Source organism: Schistocerca serialis, chromosome 1, assembly GCF_023864345.2.
Source record: "Schistocerca serialis cubense isolate TAMUIC-IGC-003099 chromosome 1, iqSchSeri2.2, whole genome shotgun sequence".
NCBI classification, from domain to species: Eukaryota; Metazoa; Arthropoda; class Insecta; order Orthoptera; family Acrididae; genus Schistocerca; species Schistocerca serialis.
The window spans coordinates 480,000,456-480,018,648 of NC_064638.1; the positions used below are offsets into that span (position 1 = coordinate 480,000,456).

Below are 18,193 nucleotides of genomic sequence, written 5' to 3' on the forward strand. Positions count from 1 at the left end.
TAGTTCTAAATCATCAGACCATAGAAGCCTCTTCCTCTCAACAGCTTCCAGATGTTGCCTTCCACTTTCATAATTTTTCTGGTTTGTTTATTTCTAATACGGTCTAATCTTGAGACATTGGCATCCCGCTTCAAGTAATTCATTTCCGAGGATAATAGCTTATCTTTTTTCTTTCTTCCTGATTTCCCATACTCCTGACCCATATGCACATATGAATGCTACTACTGTTGTGTATATAATCTTCTTCGTTTTGTCTGTCATATTCCCTCTCCAAAGGTGAGCCGTGACTTCCTGCGATGCTCTTGGCAGGACAGTTTCTCTACCGGAGTTATGCGCTTTCCGGGGTCCTGATTGGCTAGCGCCCTCTATTTACGACAGCCGCGGCTCGCGAGTTGGAGGAGAGTCGGTCAGGGCAGTGACGGAGACCCGGTTGGCGACGGTGACAGAGGGAAGACAGCGCACGGAGCATCGCGAGTAGTCAGTCGGCGCTTGGTGTACTGCGAGGACGCACGGTGGTGACATTTCGGCGCCTGGGTTTGGCGGCGAGCGGAACTGGATTGCGCAAGCAGTCACCGGTTAACATAGGCTCTTTTTAAGAGTCGTGTCTGTCTGGAATCGCGAGGAGAGCGCGGGAGTTTACCCTGGCGTGCAGATTAACAGCGAGCTCCTGGACTAGCTTTAAATGGTGACCCATTTTGTGGTGGACCTTTTGGATGTGATTGCTCCGTGTAGCCACTTTGATTTTCGCTAGTCTTTCCTTAAACCACTTGGACGTGGGTCCGGGATCGTGGCATTGCAAGTCCATGTAACTCCGCAGTGCCCTGGTTCCGTTGCATTTATCTTGAATTACAAGTGTGGCTGATCTTCGGCGATTCCTTTATTTTTATTATTATTGTTAATATGTTAAGTGGTCAGTTCTACGAAACAAAGTTTATTATTTGTATAAAACTTCAGGCGCTGATTTAAATCGGAACTGCAAACTTCTTCGTTGTCGCCAACTATAATAGTAACAAGTTTGCGCCGTCAAACGGTGCTTTGGAATTTAAGAACGTGTGCGGACTCTCTGGTCATTGTCACCTTGAGCTAGTTGTGGTTTATATATTAATGAACTGAAATTTCACTTCATTGGAGATTGTTTAATGAACTATTGCTTTAACAGTATCTGCGGTTGTCACCCTATAACGATTAACATCTCTTCCTGCATTTGGCGCTAACCAGTGCTTGGCTGCTGGTTGTAGTATTTTAGTGAACAGTGTATTAATGCTGGGTTTGTGTGTTCTAGAAGCCGTTGTTGGTGTGATCAGGCCCTTCTGCCTGCTGTCACTTGAGCTTTCGAGCACGGAATTCAGACAAGCGGTCGATGTGAGCGCCAAACGTCGAGAGTGTGCTGATTGCTCTGCAGATCTTTCAGGCTATCATAACATCATATTGACGAATGTTTTCCATAACAGTTAATTCACGTATTTATGAGATCTCGCTATTTGAATATTTTTTGAAACCTAATAACTTTTACAAATCGTTATTTCTGATGTTCACAAGGCCTGATAATTGATTTAATTTTACAACTGCTGAGCCCAAATCTGCATTTATGTTAAAGTTATATTTGTGTAAAGTAATTATTTTATTAATTTAAAGTTAGGGCCATAAGGCTGTTTTCCTTTTAAAATTTTTTGAATTACTCTCATTGCTTTTATAGAATTGAATAATCGGTGTAGATCATCGCAATTTGCAATCATTGTGTTGTTACGAGTGCTCTGTTTTAATTAACGTGGTGAAAATAATTTTTGTATTTTAAAATGGGGTCAGCATTCTGCTCCAGCAGCCCATGTGCCCTGCTTACCAATCCTACACCTTATCAAAAGGATTGAGTTTAACAACCAAATAACACGTTTCCCTTGTACAGTCTTATTTCTAGTATCTTCTACGCTCTTTCCATTCACATGTGTAATAATCCCCAGATATTTAAAAGAAGAAGAATATTTATTACTAAAATTCCCAGCATGTAAATCATGCTGCTTGTCACTATCTACTATCACAAATTCAGTTTTCTTTGTGTATATTTTTGAACCCTGCTTGTCATATTTTTCAAACAGCTTCTTTAGCTTACAACTGGAGTCGTCACTACTCTCGGTAATTATCATGTGGTCATCAGCGAGCAGGAGAGAGTAGTATTTGTATTATTATTATTATTATTATTATTATTATTATTATTAGTAGTAGTAGTAGTAGTAGTCGTAATAGTTTTATTCATTTGTAGAACTCTTTTACTACAATATAGGACATGTCTTTGCGCAACAGTTTAAAGACAACAAAAATAAACTATGAAACTTCCTGGCAGATTAATACTGTGTGCCGGACCGAGACTGGAACTCGGGACCTTTGCCTTTCGCTGGAATGTGCTCTACCATCTGAGCTACCCAAGCGCGACTCACGACCCGTCCTCACAGCTTCACTTCTGCCAGTACCTCTTCCTCTACCTTCCAGACTTCACAGAAGCTCTTTTGCGAACCTTGCAGAATTAGCACTCCTGGAAGAAAGGATATTGCGGAGACATGGCCTAGCCACAGCCTGGGGAATGTTTCCAGAATGAGATTTTCAGCCGGCCGGTGTGGCTGAGCGGTTCTAGGCGCTTCAGTCTGGAACCGCGCGACCGATACGGTCGCAGGTTCGAATCCTGCCTCGGGCATGGATGTGTGTGATGTCCTTAGGTTAGTTAGGTTTAAGTAGTTCTAAGTTCTAGGGGACTGATGACCGTATAAGTTAAGTCCCATAGTGCTCAGAGCCATTTGAACCATTTGAGATTTTCACTCTGCAGCGGAGTGTGCGCTGATATGAAACCTCCTGGCAGATTAAAACTGTGTGCTGGACCGAGACTCGAACTCCGGACCTTTGCCTTTCTCAGGCAAGTGCTCTCATTCCGGCAAACAATTATAATCTGCCAGGAATTTTCATATCAGCGCACACTCCGTTGCAAAGTGAAAATCTCATTCTAAAAATAAACTAATTCACAAATACGGACATTTATATACCTACAGGTCTAGTACGACAAGCATGAGACAGATAGTCGGCCGTGACCTTATACGACGGCGTGCAAAAAGTAATGCCTCCGAATATTTTATGTGAAAAATTTATAGCCTTTTAAATAAAACGAACTCTATTCTTCAAATCAACATAATCACCCTGGTGACAAACGCATATTTCTGAGCGAGACAGCAGTTTGTTGAGATCGTCACTTCAGAATGCTTGACTTCGTTGACGGAGCCTCAATCTTAGCTCTGCATGCATCGCTGCATCAGTATGAAAGTGAGGTCTCGACGGTGTTCTTCAGGTTTTGGAAACGGATGAAAATCTGGCTGTATGGAAGATGATCGATGGCAGTCAACCCAAGGCGTCGGATTGTTGTAGATGTCGTAGAGCTTGTGTGTGGTGTGGCCTTCTCATGCTGAAGGAGAGTGTGCTCTATGTGTGGATGAACTTTTCGAATTGTGCTTTCAGTTTTCTGAGGGTCTCGCAGTACCTTGCTCAATTTATGGTGGTGCGACAATGTGAGCATGACTTAGCTTGCTGATGGCATGGTCTTGACCCTTTGTGGCTTAACTCTACATCTACATCTACATGATTACTCTGCAATTCACATTTAAGTGCTTGGCAGAGGGTTCGTCGAACCACAATCAGACTATCTCTCTACCATTCCACTCCCGAACAGCGCGCGGGAAAAAACGAACACCTAAACCTTTCTGTTCGAGCTCTGATTTCTCTCATTTTATTTTGATGATCATTCCTACCTATGTAGGTTGGGCTCAACAAAATATTTTCGCATTTGGAAGAGAAAGTTGGTGACTAAAATTTCGTAAATAGATCTCGCCGCGACGAAAAACGTCTTTGCGTTAATGACTTCCATCCCAACTCGCGTATCATATCTGCCACATTCTCTCCCCTATTACGTGATAATACAAAACGAGCTGCCCTTTTTTGCACCCTTTCGATGTCCTCCGTCAATCCCACCTGGTAAGGATCCCACACCGCGCAGCAATATTATAACAGAAGACGAACGAGTGTAGTGTAAGCTGTCTCTTTAGTGGACTTGTTGCATCTTCTAAGTTTCCTGCCAATGAAACGCAACCTTTGGCTCGCCTTCCCCACAATATTATCTGTGTCGTCTTTCCAACTGAAGTTGTTCGTAATTTTAACATCCGGGTACTTAGTTGAATTGACAGCCTTGAGAATTGTACTATTTATCGAATAATTGAATTCCAACGGATTTCTTTTGGAACTTATGTGGATCACCTCACACTTTTCGTTATTTAGCGTCAACTGCCACCTGCCACACCATACAGCAATCTTTCCTAAATCGGTTTCCAACTGATACTGGTCTTCGGATGACCTTACTAGACGGTAAATTACAGCATCATCTGCGAACAACCTAAGGGAACTGCTCAGATTGTCACCCAGATCATTTATATAGATCAGGAACAGCAGAGGTCCCAGGAGGCTTCCCTGGGGAACACCTGATATCACTTCAGTTTTACTCGATGATTTTCCGTCTATTACTACGAACTGCGACCTTCCTGACAGGAAATCACGAATCCTGTCGCACAACTGAGACGATACCCTATAGGCCCGCAGCTTGATTAGAAGTCACTTGTGAGGAACGGTGTCAAAAGCTTTCCGGAAATCTAGAAATACGGAATCAACTTGAGATCCCCTGTCGATAGCGGCCATTACTTCGTGCGAATAAAGAGCTAGCTGCGTTGCACAAGAACGATGTTTTCTGAAACCATGCTGATTACGTATCAATAGATCGTTCCCTTCGAGGGGATTCATAATGTTTGAATACAAAAAAATGGCTCTGAGCACTATGGGACTTAACTACTGTGGTCATCAGTCCCCTAGAACGTAGAACTACTTAATCCTAACTAACCTAAGGACATCACACACATCCATGCCCGAGGCAGGATTCGAACCTGCGACCGTAGCAGTCGCGAGGTTCCGGACTGCGCGCCTAGAACCGCTAGACCACCGCGGCCGGCTGTTTGAATACAGTATATGCTCCAAAACCTTACTGCAAACCGACGTCAATGATATAGGTCTGTAGTTCGATGGATTACTCCTACTACCCTTCTTAAACACTGGTGCGACCTGCGCAATTTTCCAGTCTGTAGGTACAGATCGATGAGCGAGCGGTTGTATATGATTGCTAAGTAGGGAGCTATTGTATCAGCGTAATCTGAAAGAAACCTAATACGTATACAATCTGGACCTGAAGACTTGCCCGTATCAAGCGATTTGAGTTGCTTCGCAACCCCTAAGGTATCTACTTCTAAGAAACTCATGCTAGCAGCTGTTCGTGTTTCAAATTCTGGAATATTCCATTCGTCTTCCCTGGTGAAGGAATTTCGGAAAACTGCGTTCAATAACTCCGCTTTAGTGGCACAGTCGTCGGTAACAGTACCATCGGCACTGCGCAGCGAAGGTATTGACTGCGTCTTGCCGCTTGTGTACTTTACATACGACCAGAACTCCATTGATGTTATCTTGTTTTCAGGATCAAAATGGTGAACCCAAATTTCATCACCTGGCTCAGTGTTGTTAAGGAACCCAACACTCTCACACTCAAAACGCAAAAGGAATTGTTGACAGATGCCCAGTCTCCTTTGTTCCACGTCAGGAGTGAACATCCGACGCACCCACCGTGCACACAGTTTTCTGTACCGTAGTTCTTCAATGATGGCCTTACACGCTCTCGTGATGTGCCACACTCACCTGACAGCTGTGTCTGTGTTATCCGGCGATTGTCTCTGGTGACTTCATCAACGAGACTCCAATGAGTCTCGGAGGTTGCCGCACGCCGTCGTCCACTCGGTTAGCACCACCGTTTGGTCATTACGTGCACGAACAACCAAATGTCGTAAATTATTGATGTCGATACGGTCTTTATCGTACACAGTTTTCATTCTTCTACGGATTTAAATTCGAGGCACGTTTTCAGTGCGTGGAAACTTGATTACAGCACGTTGTTTCTCACGCACCGACAGTTGCGTTACATACTGCTGTGTTAGACGCTACAATTCAGAGCCCTCTAGCGGAAGAGGGTTGCAGCTTGAGTTAACTTTTTCCAGTTCGAGAATACACACCATGAAATGTAGTTTCAAGAATTGGATCTACAATTTTTATTGTAGGAATCATTATATTTATTGTAATCATGTGAAAAAGAATAGTTACAACAAACCGAGCAATCATATTTAGAGCTAATATAAGTATGTGGTTGGTTGGATGAGCTGGGGTATGGGACCAAACGACCAGGTCATCGGTCCCATCGGACTAGGGAAGGATGGGGACGGATGTCGGCCGTGCCCTTTCAAAGGAACCATCCCGGAATTTGCCTGAAGCGACTTAGGGAAATCACGAGAAACCTAAATCAGGATGGCCGGACGCGGGATTGAACCGTCGTCCTCCCGAATGTGAGTCCAGTATGCTAGCCACTGCGCCACCTCGCTCGGTAATCTGATTGTTCACAGCTCAGTTACCGAATGGAACCAGAAAGGGAATGACTAGTAGCGGTACAAGACACTCTCCACTATGCATCATATGTTGGCTTATGAAGTATTTATGTAAAAGTATGTGTAAATTATAATATACTCTGAAAGCAATGTTAAGATGTCAGCTAGCGTGGCAGTATACTCAACAGAGAGTTGCCACAACGGTAGAACCCCTTCCCTCTCCTCACACCACCGTGACCGCCAATGATCCCTTTCACGCGACAAAAAAGTTTGGAGCTACCCTCGTTTCAAAGTCCACAATTACATAACGTTTCGCAATATCATCTGTGAAATAAATACTGAAACTGTGACCAGCAAGGTTTCACTGGATTATGCTTTAGAAGCTCGTCTAGTTGTGTATCAAATTAATTAACCATTAGACGCTGTAAACCACTAATGAACTTCGGATATTAAGTATTAGTATGTGGTAAGATTTGTACATAGTAGTAATAATAGACTTTTACGCTATATGTTTTTGACATAATTGCTACCTGTCCGGCAGGCAAAGCATGTAAACGCGACGCTTCCGAAATACGCGGAGCTGAGCCAGAACCGGATCGAATCCGCCTCACAGATTAACGACGGCGGCTGGGGAGCCAGCTAGCCTGGCTGTCGTTTTCAGGCGGTTTCCCTCATCTGACTAGGTGAATACTGGGCTGGTCCCCTAGTCCTATCTCAGGTACACGTTACGCAAACATCTAGAACACGGTGTCACACCAGCACATATAATTGTATAAGCAGACAGGTGGGGTATCCAGATTCTGTGCTGGAAGGGGGTGGGGAGGAGGTGAGCAGGAGTCTGATGACCTTTGATGTTCACTCTCTTCAAACCATTAATCAGCGACGGCAACAGATTTAATAAAAGAGGCTAACTATCTTAATCATAGACACTGCAACGTAGGTTAAATTCTGAGTACATCGCGAGAAATATAATAAAAATCTTTTGAATGTCTGTTCCTAATTTTATTCAAGTTTCTTTTATTGTAGGAAACATATGCTAACACGTGATACAATAAGAATTTTGCTATTGGTACTGTTAATCGGAATATCAGCGTGTTCATTTTTATATAATTTTGATTTAATGTACCTTGTATATGGTAAATACTGCAAATTACAATATCCGAGATATATGTAGCACAAATTGCAGAAGTCCAGTCTACGGATCATTTGTAGTAAAGGAGCAAGAAGGGCAGACTGAAAGTTAAAGAATCGATCACTTAAGTAAGGAGTATTCTGCAATACAATAGTCGTATCAGATAACATCTGATTATCGTCCTGTTACAAAAACGACGATTGCCAAAAAGTTTGGACAGGAATACGCATTGCGAATCGCGTACCGTCCTTTGCCGTTTGCCATTCGCACGTTCCCATTCAGAATTTATGGGACTGCTGCCGTGTTTTCTCCGGTATGAAAAATGCATGAGAAGGATAAAGGCACCATGAAGGAGAAGCCAGAGCCTTCGGCAGACGCCGATAAAACGAAGAATTCTCTCGCTTCGAAGATTCAGTAGCGTTTTCAGTACCAGATGTTATTGGGCAGATGCAATGCGGTGCCAAAAAATAATGACGCCGTATTTACAGATTAGAGTGCGTTTACATCAACAGCTGCACTGTAGCTAGTAATACCATTAAAACGTTAATATTTTCGAGAATTTTTTTCAGTTTATCACTATGGATTAAGAAAAGAGAGCCCATGATACAGAAATGGGCACTTCATGCTATCCAGGCCCAACAGTATGGTACAGTACTGATCACAATGACAAAACAACCCCATTTTTATTTGATTTCTTGTTCAGTTATTCCTTCACTGTTCATCTAACATGGAAGTCCCATTGCGCAACTGGGTAAGTGTGTACAACAGTTTAAGGAAGTCTCTAACAGAGCTGGTGAGTTCAAGAGTTCAGGTGCTCTGTCACCGTCTACAAACTTGGAGATGAGCAGCTTTCTACAAAAGATAGTATATGTGCACAGGGTTGGTTGGTTTAGTGGGAGAGGACCAAACACCGAGGTCATCGGTCCCATAGGATTAAGGAAGGATGTCGGCCGTGCCCTTTCAAAGGAACCGTCCCGGCATTTAGGGAAATCGCGGAAAACCTAAATCACGATGTCCGCACGCAGGTTTGAACCGTCGTCCTTTTGAATGCGAGTCCAGTGTGCTAACCACTGTGTAACCTCGCTCTTTGTGTACACAGGGTGGGAATGCGATTCCTCGTAACTGTGTACAGCGTCGCCGAGAATGGGTAGCATTAACTCTGCTCTGTTCAGGAGTTGTTCTCTTAAGTCAGTGAGACGACGTGATGCCATGAGGAACGGAATTCAGACACGCTGATGTTCAAGTCGCGTTTGTACTAAAGATTTTTTCCAGGTAAAGCATCAAATTTGTTCCAGTTTACACCTCCACAGTGCCGTATCTTGTGTATTTCTTTCTGTTACTGTTACCTTTATTTAAATATTAAGACGTAACATGAACTTCTTGCAGACATAAACGACCACTTTGTTTCGTCCATGGTACCAATAAAGTCAACAGAAAATAATAGTGGTTACAGTATCATCGTCTCTATCCACTGACGTATAAAAATACAAAAGGTAGACTACACTAGATTTCACATTATGCGACGTACAGTAGTTCCATTCTGTACGTTTGACGTCCAAGGTTGTCTTCACAGAGCTGATACGTACACGTTCGAGAAACGTTCACTCTAGAGAATATGTTCAAAGCGACTACCTTGCATTTGCACTCACTGGATCATACTTTGTTGGACCCTTCACAACACACCTGCACCCATCGTTGCCAAAGCGGCATGCACGCGAGATATTGGATCGTGTGCATCCATGGGTGGAGTACTATAAACCTGTTGTTTTTAGTGTCCCCGCAAACAAAAATCTAGTGGTTTAAGGACCGAGGAATGTGGAGGCCAGAACATTGGACCTCCACGACCAATCCATTTCCCTGGAAACGCTTCATTTAAGTAGTTGCGCACATTCCAAAGTGTGGCACTGCACCGTCCTCATGGAACGTAGCTGTCACTGAACACCAAATGGAACGTTTTGTAATGCATCAGGCGAAGTATTGAAAAGATACGTACGATACAGGGGCGCATTCAACTTGTACGGCAGTAGGTACAGGCCCAAAAGCACTCCTACCACGATTCCAACACACAGATTTATGCCAAAGTGTGCCTGAAAGACACGTTCACTGGTTACATATACGTTGTCCCCCCCCCCCCCCCTCCCGCCGCCCCTTCTACCCCCGACCAATAATGGCTGTTGTGGAAGCTGAAAGTATCTTCACGAGTTAAGCTAGGTTCGTCAGTCCATATCACATTATTTCTTCTACATGGTGCAAAAGCCACTCACAAAACTGTACTCGTCGAATGCGGTCTTCTGGCCGCTAGTGTTGAATTAACGTGTAATGATATGGATGTAGTTCTTCATCGCGCAAGAACTTCAGTAACTAGTCTTTGACATATCTCGAACTGCCTTGCAATATCGCTGATACTTTTGTGGTGGAGGTGGTGGTTAGTGTTTAACGTCCCGTCGACAACGAGGTCATTAGAGACGTAGCGCAAGTTCGGGTTAGGGAAGGATTGGGAAGGAAATCGGCCGTGCCCTTTCAAAGGAACCATCTCGACATTCGCCTGAAACGATTTAGGGAAATCACGGAAAACCTAAATCAGGATGGCCGCAGACGGGATTGAACCGTCGTCCTCCCGAATGCGAGTCCAGTGTGCTAACCACTGCGCCACCTCGCTCGGTAATACTTTTGTGAACAGTTATCAGAATCACATCCTCTGTTTGTGGAATACGTCTAGTCCTAGCACGACCTCCGTCCATTACTTGTAGACGAACATTATCGGTCTCCTGAAGACGTTGCTCCAAGGACGAAAAACATTCAAAGCGGGATGGCGCCTGTGACAGTACTGTGCAGCACACGCACGAGCTGCAGCAGCAGCAGCTTAGTTAGCGGGTACATACAGTACCAAAAGCGTGTCGACATATTCATTGTCTGTATACTCCATTGAGAAGTCGCGCTACGTGAACTTGACAGGATGCTTGTGCTTCACGCGGTTGATAGACATGAATGCAGTTTACTGGATCTACTGTCATATGAGAGGCTATTGTCGTGTGCGAAAATGATGGACATTTTGAAAAAGAAGGACGAGCCTGACGTGAATTCGAACCATAGCTCCACGATGGATGCGGGTTTGATGCCCCAGCTGCCTGTTCAATGAGCTGAACCAACACTTCGACCGTTTCCAAACTACTATGTAAAGCTCTCCAGCTCTGTACCGTGGCTCCGCCGGCACCCTTTCGTCTCACTCTGTGGATGATCAGTCGTCATTACATGGCTTTCACAAACTTCGCGGACTGTGTGAGGAACTGCTCTCGCGGAACTTCCCACGAGGAGAACTTTCCTCCCAGAAGCGCTGCCGTAGGTGCTGTAGGACGACAAACTGAGGGTCACCTCGCTCATTAACATCCCACTGGGCCCCTGACATGCACGCTGTCAAATGAACTTGTATGATAATCCTGCGCACTGCAACTCGATTATCTAACTACTGGCCTAGTTCGTTTGTTTGCTACTTTGCACTGAATTACTTGTTCTTAGGTTTGTTCCGGAATGAGACTGGTTACGTACGAGTTTTGTTAGTCTGCTTCGTAAATTTTAATACTAACTACAGATTTCGAGAGTTAAAAAATCATCTTTACCGGTAGAACAGAGCTTAAGAGCAGGAAAAAGCGTTCTGAAAATTAGATATTGAAAGGAAAAGAACGACAACAGGAAATCGCGTACAAGACGCTAGTGTTACGAGGTGCCGGGGTAGCAGTGTATTTAACACTAAATTCTTCTAGAATCTCCATATGGAAATGATGCTCTAAGCCCCCCCCCCCCTTTTCTAACTCCGACTTTTGCTGTTGCATGTGGATTAAGAAGAAACGCGAACTGACTATAATCGACCCTGCAAGTGGAGTAGAAAAGAGTTTGGCACCTGCAATTATTTAATTTGATAGAAATTAATTTGATAAAGGGAAGTTTAATTAACATAGTGAGAAATGAAAGCTTTGCTTTACCGATCCACAGAATGAAAGTTTTGCCCAAAATAACAATTTGATTTATTATGACTAAACTCAAAATAATAAACAAAACACATGAAACACAATACGTCAAATTGGATACTCAAATAAATGCTGTGAAGGTGAAGTTGTCCATAAACTAGCTTGTGACGTTTATGACCAAGTGGTATGTGGAGCCAATTCCTTGCAACTCAAATCTTAAGAGAAACACCCAACCAACCCAACATTAATTGCTGCTACAGTAGTGAGAACTCAGACAATGAACATCCAAGACAGAACCACGTGAGAAAAGACGGGAACAGGCGCGTCTGCTGAGCTCTGATTGTCACAGAGCAAAATTCCCTAATCAGCCGATGCTGCGGGCATCTTCTTAACAGCAAGGACACGATCTGTCGTACCGGAGGCCATGGCGGGTTGCTTTGACGTCCCGTCTTGGTGATGATAATGTCGCGAGTATAGCCCGAAACAAATTATCCTGGTCTGGTTGTTCCAGACGAAAGACTTCCTATCAATCCAAATGCGCCTCTGAGGGAGATGAAGAAGGCTCTCCACACAATCACTGACGCCACAGTAATTGATTTTAACAAGCGAAGTCACACAGTAACTCCGATACAGTTAACTTTAGCCAAAAATGCTCAAGACGGACAACATAGGCCGCTTGTACGCAGAACGCTGAATTACCAACTGTACTCGGAAAGTTACGTTGAAGTCGAAACTTCAGCAACTTCGTCAAACAGTAACAATTAATTGAAAGTATATTAGACAGCCAACGGAAGGCAGACTGTCCAGAGCAGCGAGAGCTCTGTCTTGTAACCTACCCCGACCGAAAGGCGAGAGCCGACTCACTCAAGAGCACCTGTACAAGCTGAACACAGAACATTCCTGCCCCCACGATAGTGGCAATGGTTAAAAGTTCCAATCAGCAACTCGAAAACCGGCGGAAAATTTCACTCTATTGCCGAAGCACTACTATTCCGCCAATGGAGATACTTGGCGCCAATTCCTGCGCCGATTTTGCTACGTGTCGGAGCTATCCCCTGAGCAAGCCAATCACAGTTACGATTTTGCAGAAAACGCGGGAATTTGCCCGCCAAGATTGCCTGGGAGCACAAGTCATTCCCACACTTCGCTGGTAGCCCATCAGAAAGTGTTTTCACTAAGTTTCTGCGAAGTAACGGAATCTCTAGCCCCAGCCGCTCTTTCAGGCCCTGTGGGCGTGTCTCTCCCGCTCTTATGACAATGTCGGCGTCTGGAAAGCATCCACTCGACTCCCTCACACCCGTCGGCATAACCCTTTCAAGATCAGCAGAACCCGCCTGTCACCAGACCACCCGGGTGACCAGAGACGCTGCGTGGGAAGTCCGCGTATGAAGGAATAGCAACTTTTTACCACATGCAATTAGAGAGGAAAATCGAATTACCCAGAGTAAGACTGAAATATGAGAGGGGGCTCATGCCACCTCTCAGTGTCACCAAGTCTAACATACTGGTCCAGTGTTTGGAGTCTTTGTCAAGTTGCATGACAAGTAATCGAACGAATTCATAGAGTCCATGGTAGGATCGCAAACGGTATAGCCTACAATACCTGAACAAAAGTATCCGGACACATCTTTGTAACACGGAATTGAGCACTAGATATCATGAAAATCTCACCTACCTAAAATAAAAGGAGGGAGAGAGTGATGTGTTGCCAGTAGAAAAGTACTAACAGCAGAATCGCTGGGCCAGGAGCGATCAGTGACTTCGTACGTGAGCTAGTTACTGGGTGTAACCTGAGAAGAGCTGCTCTCTGCCAAAACTGCGGTTCGTTAGCTCCGGTACGCTACATAAATGAAATAATAGATATAGGATTACCGGTAGTATTGGTAGCAGTGATAGGGAAAGAAATGCAAATAGATGTGTGAGAGAGAAACTGGGAGCCGACGGCTTCTCTTTGTTTTTTTGTTTATTGTGTTGTTTGTTCTGCACATTATAAGAACCACACATCATTCAGTCCTAAACCATTCTGCATTTTATATCCTTACAGAATATAAACTGAATTTTATGACTAGAAAAATTAGTTGATCGTGTAATTTTTGTGCTTTTATAGAACCAAAGCAATTACGTTTAATGCAATTACAGTTTATGTACACAAACGTAAACAAATATTTATAATAATTGTTGTTATTTTGTACTCAATAGAACGTTCTTCATCATGATCAAAGGCAAGAGTTTTCTGTCGTCATTGATAAATGTAAAAGTGGCTTACGAGTAACACATATACGTTTCATGTAAATTCGACGAAGTACTGAAGCGATGTTTGATATATTTTTATTTTATGGTTTTTCATTTTACCTTTTTATGGAGGAAAGTGCGTTTTTTATCACTGTACGATAAATCTGTACTGTTTATTATTTTCCTACAACATCCCTCTGTTTCACGTTACAAATAAATCATTTTCGAATAAAACCTGTATTAAACATTGACGATTTCAATTGTGCTATAAATACTGTTAACTTTTTAGTAACAGGAGAATAACTATGTAGAACAAAAATGTTCCGTAGGTTACCTGGCCCTTTATATATCGTACCTTAGTTTTAGATGGTTCACCTCTTTTGGTTTTTAGGGGATACAGTGAGTGCAGGGTCGTGGAGTACACTTAGCAGTGAATGATCTTTTCTTACTGAGAGTAGAGGTGGAGCCATCGAGCGACTAGCAGTACGCCGCGGTGCTGTTTGCTGTGTCCTGTGTGGACTCGAGGATGTATGTGCTGGCGGAATGAAGAGCACAGCGTCTCCCTGTCTGTGCTCGCCGTGTGTTATCTTGGCTTAGTTCCAAGAGTGGATCATAGTTCTCGGCAAACTGCTGTTTGTTGTCTATTGAAGCACCGCTCCAAGCACAGTTTGTAAGATACTGATCGCGTACATAAAGAAAGCGATCTGAGACAACACCTTATAGGTATGCAACGCAGCTAACGTACGGTAAACTCTGGCACGAGCTAAAAACCGACCTAAACTATTAAGAAAACTACAACGAAAGAGAGGCGTCATTAAAAGACTTGTCAATAGAGCCGAACGGATTTGCATATCGGAACAGCTGGACGCTGAAATAAAACATCTGTAGCAGGCTTTCGAGAAAATGGCTACTTAGGGAAAGAGGTAAAGAGAATTTTGTGACCGAGGAACTGAAGACCGAAGGACAAGGATGAACAATAACGACAGAAAAATACAATTTCATCCCCTTTTAATAAAAAAAAAAACTAACGGATCAGATAGGTAAGGTTTTACAGAAATATGACATCAGACCGGTCTTTAGGCCAACAAAGAAATTGAGTCAAGTACTCCGATCTGTGAAGGATAAACGCCCTCCTCTGTCGACATCTGGTATATACAAAATTTCGTGAACGTGTGGTAAAGCTTATATTGGAACTACCAAAAGGAGCGTACATACACGGCTAAAAGAGCACAAAAGTCTTTACCGACTAGGAAAAATAGCTGTAGCAGAGCATGCTCTTCAGTCAGGAACAGACGACGTGAAGATTCCTGAAACAGCAATTTTATCTGCAACGTCAGATTATTATCCATGACTTTGTAGAGAAGCCTTTTAAATATATAAGTATCAGAATAATTATAATAGGAAAGAGGAGGAAATCAACCTCAAGGACATATGGATAGTAGCTCTGCAGAATCGCTAGACAGTTTTATCTTTGACAAGACGACAATCGGTAGTTAAGTTTTATCTCTGAAAAGGAATATCTCTGCTTATCACGTCTTACTTTGACGACGCCCCCTTTCCTGCTGTATTTTTGTCGCTCTCGGACGTTCGATCGGTCAGTCGGCAAGACTCAGCGGAGGGGCGCCTCTGAGGATGTCCAGCGCAGTCCAGGACGAAACGTCAGGAACAGAAGAGTTTCTTGGAGCACGACCTCACACCCCGAAAGATTTACCAGCAGCTAGCTGCACGATACTTTGGAAGAATAGTGGACTGGCGATTAGTGCATCTGCGCGCTTGTGAAGCTACTCGGCGCGATCGGCCAACATGTTTCAGGTTGGTTCAGAGAAGGAGAGACGACAGAGTCTCTCGGTGTGAAAATCTGAGCCGTGCGACGCTTCGAACTGTACTCGAAAGTGGAGTATAATTCCTTTGCCTGTGTACCTAAGCGATCAGCTCCTTCGCGTTAGGGATGGCGGCTACCGTTACAACAACCGTTTACGGTAATATCGGTTTTTTTACAATACCAATTTAATCCGACTATTAAAACCACTAAAAACGAAATAAACGGGTTTAGATTTTTATTCTTATTGAAAAGTCTCCGTGTGAGCCAGTCCAACGATCTTGGCAAGCAACCGTAGGTTTTGCTACAATTCTTAACGATTCAAATGTTCGGTACGACTATGCCTGCAGAGAAAGATGGACGAGAGTGAGTCATATTACAGCGGCATTTCAACGCCAAAATTTTCAATATCAAATTCGTAACTATGTTCTGTATCTGTCTGTGTGATCCATTATCACGTATTCATGTTATTTCTTTCCTGTCTCCACTGTTGTTTGTTAGTATGAATGTTCGGTTTGTTTGCAGCTGGCACTCTGGGTTTTCTTAGTTGCCAGGAGGTTTCATTGAATGTTAAGGGAATTTTAGCCAACCTGTATGTAGAGCTGCGAATACGACTACTTTGAGTCAGAGAGGCATTAGCGGCCACTGGTCAGAATCCACTGTGAGGGTGATACAGTCAGAAACCGCTTACGCTGTCTGAGTCCTTTTGGGTTGCAGGTTAGTTTTACTCTTGCCTAGGACGCTGGTGAGTAAGGATCCTCTCTAGTTGCTAAGCTGAATTGTGTAAGAGTTGGCTTTGTTTGGGTTTCCGGTAGTCGCTCTTGTGTGGCACCAACTATTTCAGTGTATCATGTATGAATGTCTCATATGTTCTGTGGAATGCTTGTGTTAAATTTTATTTAATTTACCCCTCAATTTTGTGTCTCGTTTCCACACCCTTAGCAGCCCGTAACTGCGGTGCACCCCGTGCATTTCTTTTTAAACGACGAGGCTCCAGCTCGACGTAAAGACCTCTTGTGCTCGAATTGAAGCCTCACTTTCATCTCGGAGTAAATGTGCTCACGTTTGGTAAATTTATATACAAAATTACTGAGTTGTACGGAATTTCGAAAGTGGGATTTTTTCTCTGAAATTGACCGTTAAAGCTAGTCGCGCTCTGACCCAGTGAACTTACGTGTGAAGTAGGGGAGCTTTCTTCTATATTCTATATTTGTTGTGTAAATTATCAATGTGAAGTGGTCTATCTGATTTTGATAAATTATAACCAGTAATTTAGCAGACTTACCCCCTACTTGTCACTTCAGTTGTTGGGTATAATGTACCATGTGCCGACATTCACGCGCCAGCATTTCAAGTACTGTGTTTTAACTTAAAATTTGTCCGAGTGTTACGTTTACGAGGAAATAAATGTTAATTATTGCTAAATTCGTTGTTATAGCATCTCACAGCGCCATTCCGCTTCCTAGTCAGTATCTTTAAACAATCAGTCAGTTTGCACCTACCCTTAATAATGTTTAAATGAAATTTATCATGATTATCGTATATCCAATATATGGATTGGTATTTTATTAAATTATTAAATGATCTATGAGGTGGAGCCTTTTCATCTGTTTAATTAATTAATATTTAAATAAATTTGGCCCACTAATCAGAAATTTTATGTTTGATGCTTGTTCGAGGCAAGCGAACGTAGGCTGTACTTGAATAGTGATTCTTGAGATTTAGGAAATGAGAAGAGAGATACTTCGCTGATACTACCTGTACTTGGCAGTGGTAAAAGACGACAGATATCATTCACTATCATTTCCTGTTATAGACGTAGAACTCGGACAATGATTGAAAAATTTTGACTCTTTCTGTTTCAAGAGAAAAAGAATGACGATATTAATAAAATAAAGCACTCCGTCGTCAGACCACGAGTGGCCTACCGGGACCATACGACCGCCGTGTCATCCTCCGTGGAGGATGCGGATAGGAGGGCCGTGGGGTCAGCACACCGCTCTGCAGGTCGTTATGATGGTATTCTTGACCGAAGCCGCTACTAATCGGTCGAGTAGCTCCTCAATTGGCATCGCGAGGCTGAGTGCACCCCGAAAAATGGCAACAGCGCATGGCGGCTTGGGTGGTCACCCATCCAAGTGCCGACCACGCCCGACAGCGCTTAACTTCGGTGATCTCACGTGAACCGGTGTAACCGCTGCGGCAAGGCCGTTGCCCGATATTAATAAAATGGGGAAATAAAAGAAAACGTAGTCCGTCCACCGTTCGCTCATTTTTTTGAGAAATTGTTGAATATTTTTCTCCAATTGATTTTAATTTTTTGGGACTATGCTAAAAGATGATGTTTTAATCGATGACCATAGCACTATTTGGGCATTACGAACAGTCAGTGTCTTAGGGTGAAAACTGAGGATGGAAAACGCTACTTTTCGTGTTAATTTGTCCGTGTTCATGGACCACGAGTAGATAAAGGCATATTGTGTAGACACAGGCAGCATATCAGATAATTTCTATTTTTATCGTAAAGTACGAGTGAATTGTTAAG

At 43.3% G+C, this 18,193-nt stretch overlaps 1 pseudogene; it reads right to left on the reverse strand.

Moving 5' to 3' along the window:
• Nucleotides 1–17,746: 17,746 nt before the first annotated feature.
• On the reverse strand, nt 17,747–17,864 carry LOC126427948 (5S ribosomal RNA; annotated as a pseudogene).
• Between the last annotated feature and the right edge of the window lie 329 nt (nt 17,865–18,193).